The following is an 18,234-nucleotide window of genomic DNA, read 5'->3' as shown; positions in this document are numbered from 1 at the left end:
TATGCACTGTGTATGTTTTGAAGTGATGGGCAGTGCATCGTGACAAACCTCTGGTCTAGTGGTTAGAAGAAGTGCCTTAACACATTGAACCATGGTGCTAATATGGATGACATGAATTCAGATCTGGCTCGCAACTTTCTCCTGTTCCTATTCCCTGCTCTTCTCCTTATAATTTTTACTCTATTCTCTATTACTTAGTATAAATTAGTGGTCAATCAGTATGGGTTTTTCTAAAATGCTGAAATCAAGCTGATATATCTTTAAAAACAAAACAATTTAAATTTAAAGATAGTATAAAACATACAAAACATTACTGCAATAAAAATAATATTTTTTATAATGTTTTCTGAAACAATTTGAAATAACTGATTTAAAAATAAATCAATTTGGAAAAAAAAAAAAAGTCAAAGGAAAAAAAGATTTATAATTTAGTTGGCAAATTCTCTTCTGTAACCCTATTATAGACTATAGTATTTTTACACATAAAAAATGTTCAAAGAAATTTAATAAAAAATAAACACAGCAACTATCCTGTAATCTGGTGATCACTAGGAATCTACAATACATTTTCTAAAATAAAGACCGGTTTATACTAATTAAGTGAATAAAATAAAATAAAATAAAAAAATAAATGTATATAATATAAATAAATAAATAAATAATTTCTGGAGCTCAACAGCATCTGTTCCCATTCACTGTCACGAAAACGAAAAGAGCAGCATTAATATTCTCATCTCATTATGGAAAAAACAAAGTCATACAAAATGATGAATAAATGATTACAACATTTTCTTTCTTGGGCGAAGTACTCCTTTAATTATTATGCATTACCACTGTACAGTTATGTTAAATGCACAAAGCCACTTGAAGCGGGGATGATGCAAAATCCTGACACAGTTATGCGGAAATAGCTTTAATGCTTTTTGTGATATCCAGTTAATGTAAAGTACCACAACAACACAATTAAAACATTTGTAGTTAAATAAATGTTTCACCTTCTTTTATTAGGCACAGATCCATTCAAGTCTGTTGCAAAGTATTTTACAACAGATTGTGTGTCAGAGATGGTCTCGTTCATCTATTCTGGGGGTATTCCTTACACCAGGGAAAGATATACTGCACATTAACTGTTTGAATGTTTTGGAGAATGTGCTTCTCTTTTAACTGTATTAACATTTAATGTCCTCCTGCTGCAATATAGCACATATGAGACACAGGCACAGAGGAGAATATGGAAACCATCAGTCACCCTGACGCGGTAAATAAAGAGGACTGAGACAAACGCAAGCAATCGGACCATTTATAGAGCAAAGAATGGGGAAAAAATTAACATATATATATCACTCTATGAAGATAAGCAGGCAAATCAACCTGTGCACACAAAATTACATTAGTCTGTGAAACACATAGGGCACCTGCTGAAGAATGAGCACCATCACTCACACAGCGCCATAACTAATAAAGGGGTGAAATATTCTCACAATCACTCGGGCAATTTACAACCGCAGGAAAGACCTTCAATTCAATGGCAACCAAGTAAGCCCTATCCTTCTCTCTTGCTCTATAAAGAATGAAATGTATGGCAATCTCTTTGAGAGCAGATGAGAGTTTTGAAGGTTGCAGAGAGTGCATGAGTGCAGATATTTTGCCCTACACCTCAAGATGAGGACTTCCATATAAACTGAAAAAAAAAAAAAAAAAAAAAAATCTGATCACTAATTAAAATCTGAGAGTGACATACTGAGACAAAAGTTTCAGATTTTAGTGCCTTTCAGTAATGGCGACTAAACACAGTTGCGAGACATGTGACTTTGCACTTATGATATGTATGAAATAAATTGCTGGCAATATAAAATGAAGCAACATCATGACTACTGTAATCATTTTAATGTGCTCTTATTCGGTCATTAAGTTTAAGACTTGTTAAACTTAATGTGATCTTTGTGATCTTATCTTGCAACTTGCGAGAATGAGACTGTTAAGACAGAGGTTTTTTTTTATTTAAATTACATTATCGAAATTGGCACTAGAATTAGTACATTTGATTCATTTCTGTGAATAGGTTTAGTGAAACTGTTTCACAACAATGATTCACTGATTAGTTTGCATGTTGGCTCATGAATCAGAAGTCTTTTAGTATGTGGATTAATATGACTGATTCAATGAAACAGACAGTTCCCAGAAATGAATCAATGAGTTTAATGTATTGTTATATTGGTGCCTACATTTGTATATAAAATATCTTATGTATGTACAGTATATACAGGTGCTGGTCATATAATTAGAATATCATCAAAAAGTTGATTTATTTCACTAATTCCATTCAAAAAGTGAAACTTGTATATTATATTCATTCATTACACACAGACTGATATATTTAAAATGTTTATTTCTTTTAATTTTGATGATTATAACTGACAACTAAGGAAAATCCCAAATTCAGTATCTCAGAAAATTAGAATATTGTGAAAAGGTTCAATATTGAAGACACCTGGTGCCACACTCTAATCAGCTAATTAACTCAAAACACCTGCAAAGGCCTTTAAATGGTCTCTCAGTCTAGTTCTGTAGGCTACACAATCATGGGGAAGACTGCTGACTTGACAGTTGTCCAAAAGACGACCATTGACACCTTGCACAAGGAGGGCAAGACACAAAAGGTCATTGCAAAAGAGGCTGGCTGTTCACAGAGCTCTGTGTCCAAGCACATTAATAGAGAGGCGAAGGGAAGGAAAAGATGTGGTAGAAAAAAGTGTACAAGCAATAGGGATAACCGCACTCTGGAGAGGATTGTGAAACAAAACCTATTAAAAAAATGTGGGGGAGATTCACAAAGAGTGGACTGCAGCTGGAGTCAGTGCTTCAAGAACCACTACGCACAGACGTATGCAAGACATGGGTTTCAGCTGTCGCATTCCTTGTGTCAAGCCACTCTTGAACAACAGACAGCGTCAGAAGTGTCTCGCCTGGGCTAAAGACAAAAAGGACTAGACTGCTGCTGAGTGGTCCAAAGTTATGTTCTCTGATGAAAGTAAATTTTGCATTTCCTTTGGAAATCAGGGTCCCAGAGTCTGGAGGAAGAGAGGAGAGGCACACAATCCAAGTTGCTTGAGGTCCAGTGTAAAGTTTCCACAGTCAGTGATGGTTTGGGGTGCCATGTCATCTGCTGGTGTTGGTCCACTGTGTCTTCTGAGGTCCAAGGTCAACGCAGCCGTATACCAGGAAGTTTTAGAGCACTTCATGCTTCCTTCTGCTGACCAACTTTATGGAGATGCAGATTTCATTTTCCAACATGACTTGGCACCTGCACACAGTGCCAAAGCTACCAGTACCTGGTTTAAGGACCATGGTATCCCTGTTCTTAATTGGCCAGCAAACTCGCCTGACCTTAACCCCATAGAAAATCTATGGGGTATTGTGAAGAGGAAGATGCGATATGCCAGACCCAACAATGCAGAAGAGCTGAAGGCCACTATCAGAGCAACCTGGGCTCTTATAACACCTGAGCAGTGCCACAGACTGATCGACTCCATGCCACGCCGCATTGCTGCAGTAATTCAGGCAAAAGGAGCCCCAACTAAGTATTGAGTGCTGTACATGCTCATACTTTTCATGTTCATACTTTTCAGTTGGCCAAGATTTCTAAAAATCCTTTCTTTGTATTGGTCTTAAGTAATATTCTAATTTTCTGAGATACTGAATTTAGGATTTTCCTTAGTTGTCAGTTATAATCATCAAAATTAAAAGAAATAAACATTTGAAATATATCAGTTTCACTTTTTGAATGGAATTAGTGAAATAAATTAACTTTTTGATGATAATCTAATTATATGACCAGCACCTGTATATCATCACTATGAGAGTATCAAGCGTAATTCAAGCCAAATCAAACAATGAATACACAACCAAAGTGTACCAGATGTAGCGAAAAAAGGAAGAGAGAGGGAGAGAAAGAGATACAGACAGATCATTTCTGTCAGAGAATATACAACTGTAAAGGCTATAAGTCCCAGCATGCTCTTTATAGCTTCACAATGTCTTCCTGGCAGCCATAAAAATGACATTAAAAAGCCCTTAAGGTGAACAGTGCTGCTGAACCCGAAGATTCAAAAAAGGAAAAAACACAGCAATGATAATTACACCCAATGTGATGAATGAAATGTCATTGTTTGCTCAGGCTGGCATACACCATCCTCCCACAGGTCACTGTAGTTTACTGTTGTAATGAAAGAGCTTTCCTTTCTGTGAGGACTCAAAGGCCATGTACATACTGCAGATAAACTCGGATGTCCATTCACCTTTTAGTGTTTAATCCTGTTCTGTACACACACCAAATTTTTAAACAAACGCATTTACAAAAATTCTATGCAGTGTGTACGGAATCTAACTAAACAACTACTCGTTGATGACATATTTTAATGTGCACCAGAAATGTTTCTCACACAACTGAGCTGTTAGTGATAGAGCCAGTGAGACGCTAGCACTAGTGTGATGTGAACTATAGGACTACAAATGACACTGAAAACGGACTAGTAAACAATATAGCTTATATTATAAGTTTTATGATATTTGACAAATATCTCAAAATGTATATATTTGCCATGTAGATTCAAACTGCTTAAAGCACAAAGTAAATTAGGCTAAACATCAAGTTAAAAATAATCAAGGTACAGTATGTTTTATACCTATAAATAAGTGAAATCAAAATGTTCTTTTATATGCAATAATAAAATACATAAAACATTCAATAAACAGCATTATTTACCTACATATATTTTACACAAATGTTTTAATAAATGAAAAATGACATGCAGAGACTCCAGTGCGCATTTTTCACATTTTGCCAAAAAAATCACTGAATCAGAGTTTTGAATTGATTCACTGAAACCGACAATTTAAACTGATTCACAGAAACGCATCAAAGCTCATAAAACAAGTCATAGTTTTTGAGGGACTTGGCCTATTAAAAAGCACATTAAAATCATTACTTACTATGTTGCTTAATTTTATTACTTTTTAATTTTACGCCATATATTTTTGCAAATATACCACTATATAAACTGTTTAATTAGCGTCACTTCATAACTTCATGTAAATTTTATTCCTTAATTTACAAACCAAAAACCCCTTCAAGCATATAGGCAACTCATTTGAATGCAAAGACATGGACCAATCAGCATGCAGGCACCTCAGCACAGATGAGAAGAAATGCAGGTGTGCAAAGAGAGGAGAGATGTGAACTCAGCAGTCTGTGCTGCACAAGCTGTGCAGTCAGGAGGACCACCTTCAGAGAGGTTATGCAGGAGGGCTCGGCTCTCACTGACTCTGTTAACAGAGTGGTAGTTGTGCTGTGTGTGCACTGGAAAACATGATTTTTGCAGCTTGATCAATTTAGAGCTAAAACAACACAATTTCTGAACATTTAACCACAACTTAATTTCATTGTGTTCAGTCCACTAAAATATGTAAAATGGAAGTTTGCTTAATTCATTTGTGTTCGGAATACATTAATCATTTTTGTTGCATTAACAAACTACATGGGTGACTTTTTAGTTCCCAGAATGTTTTGCATACATTAAAAAAAAAAAAGAAAGAAAGAAAGAAATTGCTAGAAAATTTCACAATAAATTACAAAGAAATGGCAAGTAACCACAAATCACGTGAACTTTTGAAGTAGGAAGACTGAAATGTAAAATGTACTTTTTTTTTTTTTTTACAGTGTAGGACTTAATTGAGAAAGTAAACGTTGAAATTAAGTGTTAAGTCTAGTTCGCTACACATCTTATTCGGGCTACAAACTTACCGCTTAAGCAGGCAGAATTTACTAGAGAAATGTGTGTAGATGAGAATTTCAATTTGTCCAAAAATAGTAAGTACTGGCTATTACAAAGAAAAATAAGAAAATAAAGCAGTGTATTTTAGTTTATTTGCTACTAAGTGCACCAAACCGGATCTGATGCCACGAACCTCTCACATTTTTTGCAACTCCACTGATGAGTTCTTCCTTAGAAGTGTTCATTGCATTAATCCAGGATGCTTTTTCCTGGGGGACTAATAAAGACCTCTGCAACCTGACTCTTTGAAGTTGTGTAAAATCAGCCGATTGGATTGAAACTGCAGCCATGTCATGCCTTTTCATTGTGTGAACAGACTGTAGGAGGACTGTGATTGTGCCGACTGAGGCTGAAACTAATTCCAAGCTAAAAATTATGCTGGGCCACGACTCAAGCATATGTGGCCTCTCTCCATCACAGCAGTGCTGTCACTAACCTGAGTAAACAGTGATCCATCAAACAGAGTATCAGAGAGCCATATGACACGGAGTTTCACTAACCAGCCAATTAACCCCCGAAGCATTTATAAAATGACATCCATCCCAGCCCCCCAAAAACCAAAGCGTGGGACCCATTCAAAGCTTAAGAATCACTCACCACACTTCTGTCAAATATCTCAAACAAACAAGAGTTAGTCAAGGACAAGAGAACAGATCAGTGATGGGATAGGATATAAATGGCTCTAGAGTGAAATGGAGCAAGATGTTAAAGTGATGCTTGTAGACGAAGGCAGAAGTAAAGCCCCTCTGCTTTACACCCAGCTATTTCTGTCCCCTCTTAAACAGAAGAGGAACATATGTCTTTATGAGAGAAGGGTTTGAAGGTCCAAGTTAATGTCTTTCTGAATAACAGCCTGTTATCAACTGTATGGCAATCATTTGAAGCGTATTTCTAAATGATAGCCTACACACTCAAACCCACACTGTGTGGAGGGCGCCGACACATTTTGACACATTCCAACACATCCAGTGAGTGTTTTTTCAACTAGGAGCATGTTTTGCCCTGTGGACTTTTAGAAAAGAAAAAAAAAAAAACTCACTTAAAATACACTTCTCACAATTCACTAGTTTATTTCTGAAATGTAAAGAACATTTCCACCAGTTTCATTTCCACCCTATTTGTGTTACTGTGTTATAATTGTTTTCTGTGGTGAACATGACATTTGAAACATTTTTTGAATTAAGTCTCATTGTAAATATGCATATTTAAATAATATATTTTTTTCTTTTACCAATATTACATCTTGGTTGAAAATGTCACAATTATTAAAATGCTCTTCACTGTCACTGTTTGTTTTTCTTAGTAAAAAAAAAAAAAAAAAAAAAGTACACATATATGAGATGGTATAAATTTGATATAATAAAATTGACATAAATTGCATAAAGCTTTAACAATATATACTGAATTGGCTATTGTTTCTCTATTCATTCAGATTATTAAAGCATTACATAAAATGTAATATTTATATGATTTTTTCATCATATGGGATAAAGGTAAAACAACATTTATTTATTTTTAAATGTGTATCTGCTAAAGGTTAACTTTTTGCTAGGAATACACTTACATATACAGTAGATGGCTTCAGTGTTAACAGATGTATAGTAATGTGACCTTAATAAAATTACATTTTTAAAAAGGGGGTATATAAGTGTCCGAGAATGAAGAAAAACCACATAAAGAGATACTCAGAGTTCAACACACAACATAAAGCACTGACAACATCTTACTCACAAGCTCATCCTGTGCACACTGACATGGATTTCATGTCATGTACAGAGACAAATCACAGGCTGTTAACACAATCACCTCTTTTTTTATTTTTTATTTTTTTAATAAAGAGAGAGAGAAAGTTGCAGTTGGCATGTGATCCAGAGGTGCTGACTGGGGACTCCGCCGAACAGCCTTCACACGCACAGTGTGGCATCAATGGCTCTCGTAGCACCAAATGCAGCTGCTGACACACATATACAGCAAACACACACCTCCCATGTTTGCTCAGCCCCTGGAGCACATCATGCTAGGGAGGTAGACAGCAGCAGGTTGGAGGTGCTGAGATTCAGGACAGCAATGGTAAAAAGAAACTATAATTTAATATTAACACTTGACTTCAATATTAAGCTCTACTTTGGCAAATAAATAAAAACAAAAAGCAATTATATTAAAAGCAAATAAATAAAACAGCTCCTCATTAGTTTTATCTGACTCTCACTGATTATAGTAAAAAAAAAAAAAAAAAAAAAAAAAAAAATATATATATATATAATTTTTTTTTTCTATAAATAAAAATAATTATTTTCATACACGTTTTATTTATATATTATAAAAAAAATTTAGTTTAAAAAAAAAAAACAGCATAAAAATAAATATATAAAATAAAATAATATAGAAATAGTACAGTTTTATTCAATTTTAAGACTTCTCTTTTATCTGCTGCCATCCTGTCGGCACTACAAAACACTGAGTACCAGAACAGCCAGGTACAAGAAAAGTTTCTACCCCCAGGCAATCTACCTCATGAACAGTTAACTGTTCTCCCCACTGTGCAATGATAACTATGTGCAATATGTGGGATTACAAATTTAAGAATCTGTTTAAGATCTGATCACATGAAATACTAAAGTGAAGTACATTGTACATAGCATTTTAAGGTAAAGATGATGACATCAGATGAATGATTCTGTTTCCAGCAACAGTTTTCTGCCAGTCCTGTTCTCTTTATTGTAAGTCAATAAAGACTCTCACCTTTTGTCTTTAATGGCTTTTGAAGCCTCTGTCCCATTCTTTGAATAGTTATGCTGATTGGATTATACACTCTAGAGTCTGGGACAGGTTCCTATACCTGAATACTTCATTTGCATGCTTTGTTTAAGGTCGTCAGCCAGGTGCTTTATCTCCATTTCTAAGCACTGCCTCCTAAAATCGAAATAAACTACAATATGCACTGCCTTAATGGACTTGATGACTGCAGCGACCAACAGCACGTGTTCTCAATAAAGAATCCTGCTGAAGATACATCCAAGTCTCCTGGTCTCCGATTCTGAGATTTCCAACAAATACCACTTATGTTTATTTAACAATACCCTACCTCTTCTCATTCCATTCCCTGTTAATTCTATTGTATTTGTATACAGCACACCTGTACATACAAATTTGTCTATTTGGTTTGTTATATATATAAATATATACATATTTGTATCTTATTTGCATATCTTTATTTTTTATTTTTTTATCTGCGTATTGTTGTTGTCTTGGTGTACTGGAAGCTTCTTCTGTCACCAAAAATTCTTTGTGTGTGCAAACATACTTGGCAAAAAGGTCTTTCTGATTCTGATAAAAAGCACAGCAGCACAGCTACAACATTAAAAGACAAGATATTACATTTGAACACAGCCATTTACCATCGGTTCTGTCTCGATTTATGATTTGAAAGGCACAGGAGACCTAAAAATCAATACAGCATCTTTTTTCATTTTGTAATTATTAAAGAATAACGAAAATCCATATTTCACAGTTCTTTGTCGGGGTGCCAAGCTTCAGAATTATTTCACACATACAGTAAAGAGAGGTGCTCAGTTGGAGATGTGTCATGGCTGAGTCAGCTCTGAGTAGACTTACAGGATTTATGGAGGGTTTCATTCATGAAAAAAAGCCTCAGTCCCTAAAAATAGGTCTGGGTGGTCCATTCGTTCTCAAGGCCCTTGGAGAATACATTTCACATTAAAGGAAAAAAAAAAGTTATAAACCGATATACTGGATAGATCAAAACAGGTTCCAAAACATACAGAGGGCTGAACATGTAATTACGGGCCAACGTTTTTTCCAAAACCCAACCATGAGCCAAGATGTTTATATCAGCAAACATCACTAATTACAACAAAATAAAGTCCTCAGGACAACAAGATGATGATCAAAATGTACTGTAATAAAAATCTAACATAAATGAGACAGCGGCTAAGATGAGAACATCCAATTAAAAGCTGTAAGGGATGTGGGTACATCTGGCCTAATCTTTAAGGCATAATAAATGGAATGATCACAAGCAGAGGCCTAGAAAATGCTCCATCTCTCATTCTTTAGTGGCAGGTTGGCTGATTACAGCAGGCTGCTAAACAGCCTAACTGTCTTCTAAGTGTTGTAATAATTACAGCGAAAGAGAAGTGGTGTCCACCCCACCACTGGCATGGGTTACAGATGCATGGCTTTAGCACCCTGCACGATAGATACATTCGCTTTAGTCCAGCACTTTTACAATATATATATATATATACATACAAACCCGATTCCAAAAAAGTTGGGACACTGTACAAATTGTGAATAAAAAAGGAATGCAATGATGTGGAAGTTTCAAATTTCAATATTTTATTCAGAATACAACATAGATGACATGTCAAATGTTTAAACTGAGAAAATGTATCATTTTAAGGGAAAAATAAGTTGATTTTAAATTTCATGGAATCAACACATCTCAAAAAAGTTGGGACAAGGCCATGTTTACCACTGTGTGGCATCCCCTCTTCTTTTTATAACAGTCTGCAAACATCTGGAGACTGAGGAGACAAGTTGCTCAAGTTTAGGAATAGGAATGTTGTCCCATTCTTGCCTAATACAGGCTTCTAGTTGCTCAACTGTCTTAGGTCTTCTTTGTCACATCTTCCTCTTTATGATGCGCCAAATGTTTTCTATGGGTGAAAGATCTGGACTGCAGGTTGGCCATTTCAGTACCCGGATCCTTCTTCTACGCAGCCATGATGTTGTAATTGATGCAGTATGTGGTCTGGCATTGTCATGTTGGAAAATGCAAGGTCTTCCCTGAAAGAGACGACGTCTGGATGGGAGCATATGTTGTTCTAGAACTTGGATATACCTTTCAGCATTGATGGTGCCTTTCCAGATGTGTAAGCTGCCCATGCCACACGCACTCATGCAACCCCATACCATCAGAGATGCAGGCTTCTGAACTGAGCTCTGATAACAACTTGGGTTGTCCTTGTCCTCTTTATTCCAGATGACATGGCGTCCCAGTTTTCCAAAAAGAAGTTCAAATTTTGATTCGTCTGACCACAGAACAGTTTTCCACTTTGCCACAGTCCATTTTAAATGAGCCTTGGCTGAGAGAAAACACCTGCGCTTCTGGATCATGTTTAGATATGGCTTCTTTTTTGACCTATAGAGTTTTAGCCGGCAACGCCGAATGGCACGGTGGATTGTGTTCACCGACAATGTTTTCTGGAAGTATTCCTGAGCCCATGTTGTGATTTCCATTACAGTAGCATTCCTGTATGTGATGCAGAGCCGTCTAAGGCCCCGAAGATCACGGCATCCAGTATGGTTTTCCGGCCTTGACCCTTACGCACAGAGATTGTTCCAGATTCTCTGAATCTTTGGATGATATTATGCACTGTAGATGATGATAACTTCAAACTCTTTGCAATTTTTCTCTGAGAAACTCCTTTCTGATATTGCTCCACTATTTTTCGCCGCAGCATTGGGGGAATTGGTGATCCTCTGCCCATCTTGACTTGAGAGACACTGCCACTCTGAGAGGCTCTTTTTATACCCAATCATGTTGCCAATTGACTTAATAAGTTGCAAATTGGTCCTCCAGCTGTTCCTTATATGTACATTTAACTTTTCCGGCCTCTTATTGCTACCTGTCCCAACTTTTTTGGAATGTGTAGCTCTCATGAAATCCAAAACGAGCCAATATTTGGCATGACATTTCAAAATGTCTCACTTTCAACATTTGATATGTCATCTATATTCTATTGTGAATAAAATATAAGTTTATGAGATTTGTAAATTATTGCATTCTTTTTTATTCACAATTTGTACAGTGTCCCAACTTTTTTGGAATCGGGTTTGTATATATATTAGCGATGTCAATGTTAATGCATTCAAAATACTTAACGAGTTAAAGTAATTTAATGCAAAACATGTAGCACCGATGCGCTTTGGGCGACCCGGGATCGAGTCCCGGCTCGCGGTCCTTTCCCGATCCCGACCCCGTCTCTCTCTCCCACTTCGGTTCCTGTCTGAATACTGTCCTATCGCAATAAAGGCAAAAACGACAAAAAAATAAATCTAAAGAAAAAATAAACATGCAAATAAATTGCGTCATTAGATGATCTTAGAAGTCGGGAGTTTATCACACTGAGCATCTACAATGGCGCAAGCACATGTAACCCTGGTAAGCGAAAATTTCTATTCTAACCCTTTAAACCAATTTCGCTTCTCTGTTTGCGATCAAATTATTTTAAGCCGCTAAACTAACTTATGCAGCATAATTTGAGAACAATCACATTTCAATGGAGGGAACATCTGACCTAGAAACTGATGTGACATTAACTATAAGTAAATGATATATACGTACAGTAGGTTTTAACTTGAACCATAAAGTACTTTGAAGAGATGTTTACATTTGCATGTCTGTGTATAGTTAAGAAGTCATCTGATATAAGGCTGCCCCATCAGTACTCTAGCAAAAAGAAGCAACCTTTGAAAAGTTGCTAAACGCTTCTGGAAAGAAAGAATAAGCTAGACATTTTGAGATCTTGGGGAGAAGAGGTTGAAACAAACCATACTGATCTGATCCATAGGGAAAAACAGTTCACCCAGGCTAACAACCTCTGCGTCTGCAGCTTTCTGAGCAAATCATTTCATGATTCAGTGACTTTATATAAACGTTGCGAAGGAGCAAACATGAAAAGCAAAGGAGGGTCTTTTAAATTATAATTGTGGATTTCCCACAGGCTGTTCGGAGGCTTTCCTCTCTGTAAATATCCTGAATGGAACCGCTTTGAAAAACATACACAAAACACTCTCTTTTCCAAAAATAGCAATAAATAAATTGGGTAGCTAAATAAAAAGGTAGCAGTAACCTCAAAACAACCGCTTGTTGCAGAAACACTGCTGGAGTTCTGCAGTGGTGATGATGATGATAATGGTTACAACATTTAACATTCGGCTCTTTGCATGTGCAACGGTGAAGACTTTGGGACCTCCCGTAGAGAAGACAATAAAAGGAGTCCATCTCTCTGCCTACTGGAGGCTATATTCCCTTTGAAATTTCTCAAAACATTGCAAGACATTTTTCACCCAAGATCAATAGGACCCTACTAACGTTTGATTGCAGCTCTCTGGATAACCACACACTTTTTCACAAACAGAATTTGCTGAAAAAAAAAAAAAAAAAAAAAAAAAAAAACAGCACAAGGAGAATGACAGGGGGTTACAGAATTAATACAGAGAGAGGAGCTGTGTTGTTCAGCAGTCACTCTTTCATGTGATGGCTTATCTATGACTCTGAGAGCTGGAGGAAGAAAGACCTTTTTGTTCCTGTAGTAGACGCAATGAGAATGAGTGACTCCAACAGTTCAGAGCACTCGGCAAAGATGTAACAAAGCAAACGTGGTGAGATTTAAGCGATGGATTGTCTTTTTCAAGGAATGAAGAACAAAAATCTTTTTTCTTTCTAAACTGTATATATTAAAGTATAACATAATATAATATGATATTATTAATATATCCATATATCATATTATTCATATATACATAATTATAAAATACTTAAAATATATAATAATATAATATAATAAAAAATATAATATAAGAATTTATAAAATATTTTAATAAAGAGAAAAATCCTTGAAGCCAAATGAAGTATATCTGTATTATATGGAAGCTTAAAAAACCCTTTAGCTATGCATTTAAGATAAGAGCATGAATTTGAAATTACAGACATGAATATTTGCACTTATATGAGAATTTAAAGTATTAATTTGAAGTATGAATGTACTGAATGAGACCAAAGTCAGCCACATTTATTTATTTATTTTTCATTTTTGTGATGCCATAAGTTGACTCCATCAAGTAACAATGTGTGCGACAAAAGACACTAGAGCCCATTATAGTCACTAATGTTGTTGTCAGGGAGTGGAGAGAGGACCCAAAACAAGGTACAGAAAACAAGGTTCTATTTAAGATGAACTCCAAGCACTTGTGATACTTCTCATAGGAAGGACAAATGGATTTGCAACGATCGCTTTGTCATGTCCAGTATAGACAGATTCTAGCTGTTGTGTTGTGGTGCGAAGCGACGTGTCAATGGTCGTGTCTGGCGTAAACATAGTGTAACACTTTTTCTTGAATAAACATCCTTATATCAACCTATAAAACCATCAGATTTTAAACTTCGTTTTGCTACAGTAACTTGAATGAGCCATAAATATCTACTGTGTATGTAAACTTCTTAACAGTCACTCACACACTTGAGCACTACCTTCATTTAAAGTAAACCTCAATCTGTCATTAGGAAACTTAAACCACACTGAATATAACCTTTATGGTCGTATATGTCCATCAGTAACAGAGAATCTGAGCTAAGTGGCCCTCATGGGCTTTCCTTAGTTTTACAGTAAGTGCTACAAAGGTACGTGAATGCATCAGTACTTCAGTGTGTTGATGTTCTAAGTGCAGCTATAACAAAACACTGGATTCAAGCAAATAATAAGAGTGTGCGTTTATAGGCCCTAAACACAGAATGGGTTTTATAGAGTTCGGAGAGGATTCATTACAGATGGCTGGCAGCTGGCACAGTGGCCTTAAGGTGCTACAAACACAAAATATGCCACAGATGACGGTTTAGTTTGCCCCAGCTGATGTCTAGACAACACAAAATGATCAGGTTTTGAGATGGGCCAGTAGCAGTACAGCATTTCATACAGATTCATGTATACAGGTGCACAGATACTACAAATGCTAGTGGCACTTTTTTTGCTCTTTCACCACCTGTTATTCATAATACAGTAGAGATAGGATTGGGGAGGGGGGACACAAACCCCTTAAATATATTTTTTTTATTATTAAGCAAAAAAGGCCTGATATATTTTATATTTGATATCACTGATGGCATATTTGAAAAATTTTTTTTGCTTTGAATAAGGATGCTAGGATATCTAGGTGTTTATTAGCAGAAGGCTAAGCCTTGCCCAGCCTTTAACATGCTGCGCCTATGATTATTTACCTTTGTTTATTGTTCTTATCGTTCATTGGTTATTTTATTTATAAATGGATTTTGTTGTTTTCATGAAAATGTTGGCTGAAAATAAAGCACATTTAACTAATCTTAATTTTCAAGTTATTTTTATCCCATGTATTGTAAAATAATGTAATTTGAGAGTAGGCACCACCGCATTTCACCAAGGTCCACTCACATTAACATTTCTGGCCTCGCCACTGCTTCAAAGTTGCATCAAGAGAAGCTCGAGTCCTAAAGCTGTTTTACTGACTAAGAGTATTTGTCACAGTGTTAGAGGCAAGGTGTTTGTGTGTGACTTGAAATAAACCAAAGGGAGGCAAAGTTCATTGAGTTGCTTTTTTTCCTGCATTCAGAGAGGAATAGACTTTTGAAAGGTAATATAGTGAAAAAAGTCAGAGTTAGCATTTTAATCACTGAGTCTCATGGGTTTTACAGTAGATTTTGGAATACCAGCTTGAGTGTGTTCTCTCCCACATAGGAGGAAGACAGATGGGAGGTGGGCAGAGTGTTTGCCGAGACTGTGAAACTCAGGAGAGATGAGACAGAGGTTTAGCAGTGGACTGAGATAACACAGAGCCCTGGGCAAAGAGCTTTCTCACATGCAAAGAAATTCTCTCTCTTCAGAGAATTCACACTGAAACTGTACAGCTATGTTTCTATGCTTACACACACCCTCACTGTGATAGAGGAAGTACTGTACAGTGAATCCATCTGTCTAATTTGCTCAAAGTCAAGGGAGACTCGCAGACTCTAATCTCAGTACTGAACAGATAGAATCTACAAGTCAGTGGTCCTGTTAGCTGACTAAGTTTGGATGGTCCACTAACTATTTTTCAGCATTTTGGCAATTATATCGCAGACCAGTCCACTGATAGACTGCTTTCAAACGCTCCCATGCGTTGATCACTGTAGCCAATCACAGACATTTCCGATGATCGTGTGAACACAATGGCCAATCAGAGATGTTTACGAATCTGCTCAACAGCGCTCAAAGCGCCACATTTTTAAATTTCAGTACCGACTTGGTACCGAAGTTGGTACTTTTGACAACTCTACCACTAACATTCAAAAAAGTGTGGTTACTTCATTAATTTACTAATTTACAGTCTATTTAGGTTTGTGTGGTACTCCTGTCCTTATTTAGACAAGCTTCACATTGATCTGCTGCCAAAATGGAAAATTGCAAAGTGGCAGGGAAACAGAGAACAGTGAGAGGCAGTTGTTTAGTCCAATCTTAATCAGTGAGTGTGATCTAAACAGGATGATGGTATGAAAAAAAAATAAAAAAAGGTGTGACAATCTTCTAAACAAAAAACAGACAACACCAAGGCTGCAGTTTTTGATAAAAATACACTAAAGGCAGTATTATTGTGAAATATTACAATTTAAAGTTTTAATATACAGTATATATAGATATGTGATAAAGTGATAAAGATATATGTGATAAAGATATTCAAATTCAGCTTTGGTATATATATATATATATATATATATATATATATATATCAAAACTGAATTTGAATATCTTTATCACAGAATATCTTTGCATACACTCATTGAGAAACATCTAGCCAAAGCAACACACACACAGAGCAAGACTCATATGAAATACACTAAACCCTGCTGCTTCTAGAGGCTCTCTAAGGTGCCGTTTAAGGTGAAATCTGTGATCACACACCGAGCACGCTACAAAGAGTCAGGTCTTCAATGTTACTCTATTCTTCTGTAATGTACGGTATGATCAGCAGGCCTATCCACTAGGGCTGCCTCCTAATAGTCGACTAACAGTTCGACCAAAATTGGTATTAGTCAGTTAGTCGCAGGAAAAAAAACCTCTACAGGAAGTGGTGAAATCATGCAGTCTGTGACTGACAGATCGTTAATGGCAGGAATTCCAAACATTCACCTATCATTCATCGACCTCAAATATGGCTTATCATTTGAAACATGTAAGTAGTAGCAACTTTACAAGTCCACTCACTCTAACATTAACCTAGATAAATGTTTGATATTATTTGGCGCATATCCAAGTGTGGAGAGCGCGGTTACTGCATGACATGGAGGCACCGGTGCGATCACTTGCATTTAACTTAAAATACTCATTTTTGGTCATACAGATAAAAAGAATCCAACATTCAAAACTGTTTCTCTAATATTCTAAATGGTTTGCTTTTATTTTCTTTTATTTAACTCACAATAACAACAAAATGTTGTGCTTTTGTAAAATAATGAAAACAAACAGGATGCGCTTTCTGCCGTCTCGGTCTCAAGTGAACTTGAGTGCGTCACAAAAATAAACTGAAACTTAAATTATAGGCGATTAAAGGCTTATTATATGGTTTATTAACATAAGCGCACGATTAGTCAACTAATCGCTTAAATGAACGACTACTAGTCGACAAGAAAAATCTTTAGTCGAGGGCAGCCCATTCATGAATGGGCTGAAATCATGCAGTCTGTGACTGACAGATCGTTAATGGCAGGAATTCCAAACATTCACCTATCATTCATCGACCTCAAATATGGCTTATCATTTGAAACATGTAAGTAGTAGCAACTTTACAAGTCCACTCACTCTAACATTAACCTAGATAAATGTTTGATATTATTTGGCGCATATCCAAGTGTGGAGAGCGCGGTTACTGCATGACATGGAGGCACCGGTGCGATCACTTGCATTTAACTTAAAATACTCATTTTTGGTCATACAGATAAAAAGAATCCAACATTCAAAACTGTTTCTCTAATATTCTAAATGGTTTGCTTTTATTTTCTTTTATTTAACTCACAATAACAACAAAATGTTGTGCTTTTGTAAAATAATGAAAACAAACAGGATGCGCTTTCTGCCGTCTCGGTCTCAAGTGAACTTGAGTGCGTCACAAAAATAAACTGAAACTTAAATTATAGGCGATTAAAGGCTTATTATATGGTTTATTAACATAAGCGCACGATTAGTCAACTAATCGCTTAAATGAACGACTACTAGTCGACAAGAAAAATCTTTAGTCGAGGGCAGCCCATTCATGGTATTATGTATATACGTTACAGCCAAGCAGCAAATCTACTTTCACATCAACAAAGCAAAGCTAACTCCACAGTGAATTTAGGACAGCTGTATTAGTTAGTGTAACCGCAGATGTTTAGGAGGTGAGCTGGTGGTCTAGACTATTTATTCGGCATGAGAAGTGGATTTCTTATCTAAAGGTCCTGATTAGAGAGTGGCTGATCAAATCAACACAAACACAGACATTCAGTTTGGTTCATTTCCAGCCGTAAGAATAAGAATTCAATGATTATTCATGAGAAAACACTGCGGATTTTGAGCTCTGGAAAGGTCACAGCTGATGAATTCTCCACACA

At 36.2% G+C, this 18,234-nt stretch overlaps 1 protein-coding gene across 19 annotated transcripts in view; it reads right to left on the bottom strand.

Moving 5' to 3' along the window:
• The window catches only part of caska (calcium/calmodulin-dependent serine protein kinase a), a 172,305-nt gene that overhangs the window by 68,522 nt on the left and 85,549 nt on the right, over window positions 1-18,234 (bottom strand). The gene's annotated exons all lie outside the window — the stretch shown is intronic.

Source organism: Ctenopharyngodon idella, chromosome 9 (genome assembly GCF_019924925.1).
Source record: "Ctenopharyngodon idella isolate HZGC_01 chromosome 9, HZGC01, whole genome shotgun sequence".
NCBI classification, from domain to species: domain Eukaryota; kingdom Metazoa; phylum Chordata; class Actinopteri; order Cypriniformes; family Xenocyprididae; genus Ctenopharyngodon; species Ctenopharyngodon idella.
Note: the sequence above shows the minus strand (reverse complement) of the source record. Positions and strands in the feature narration are given on the sequence as shown.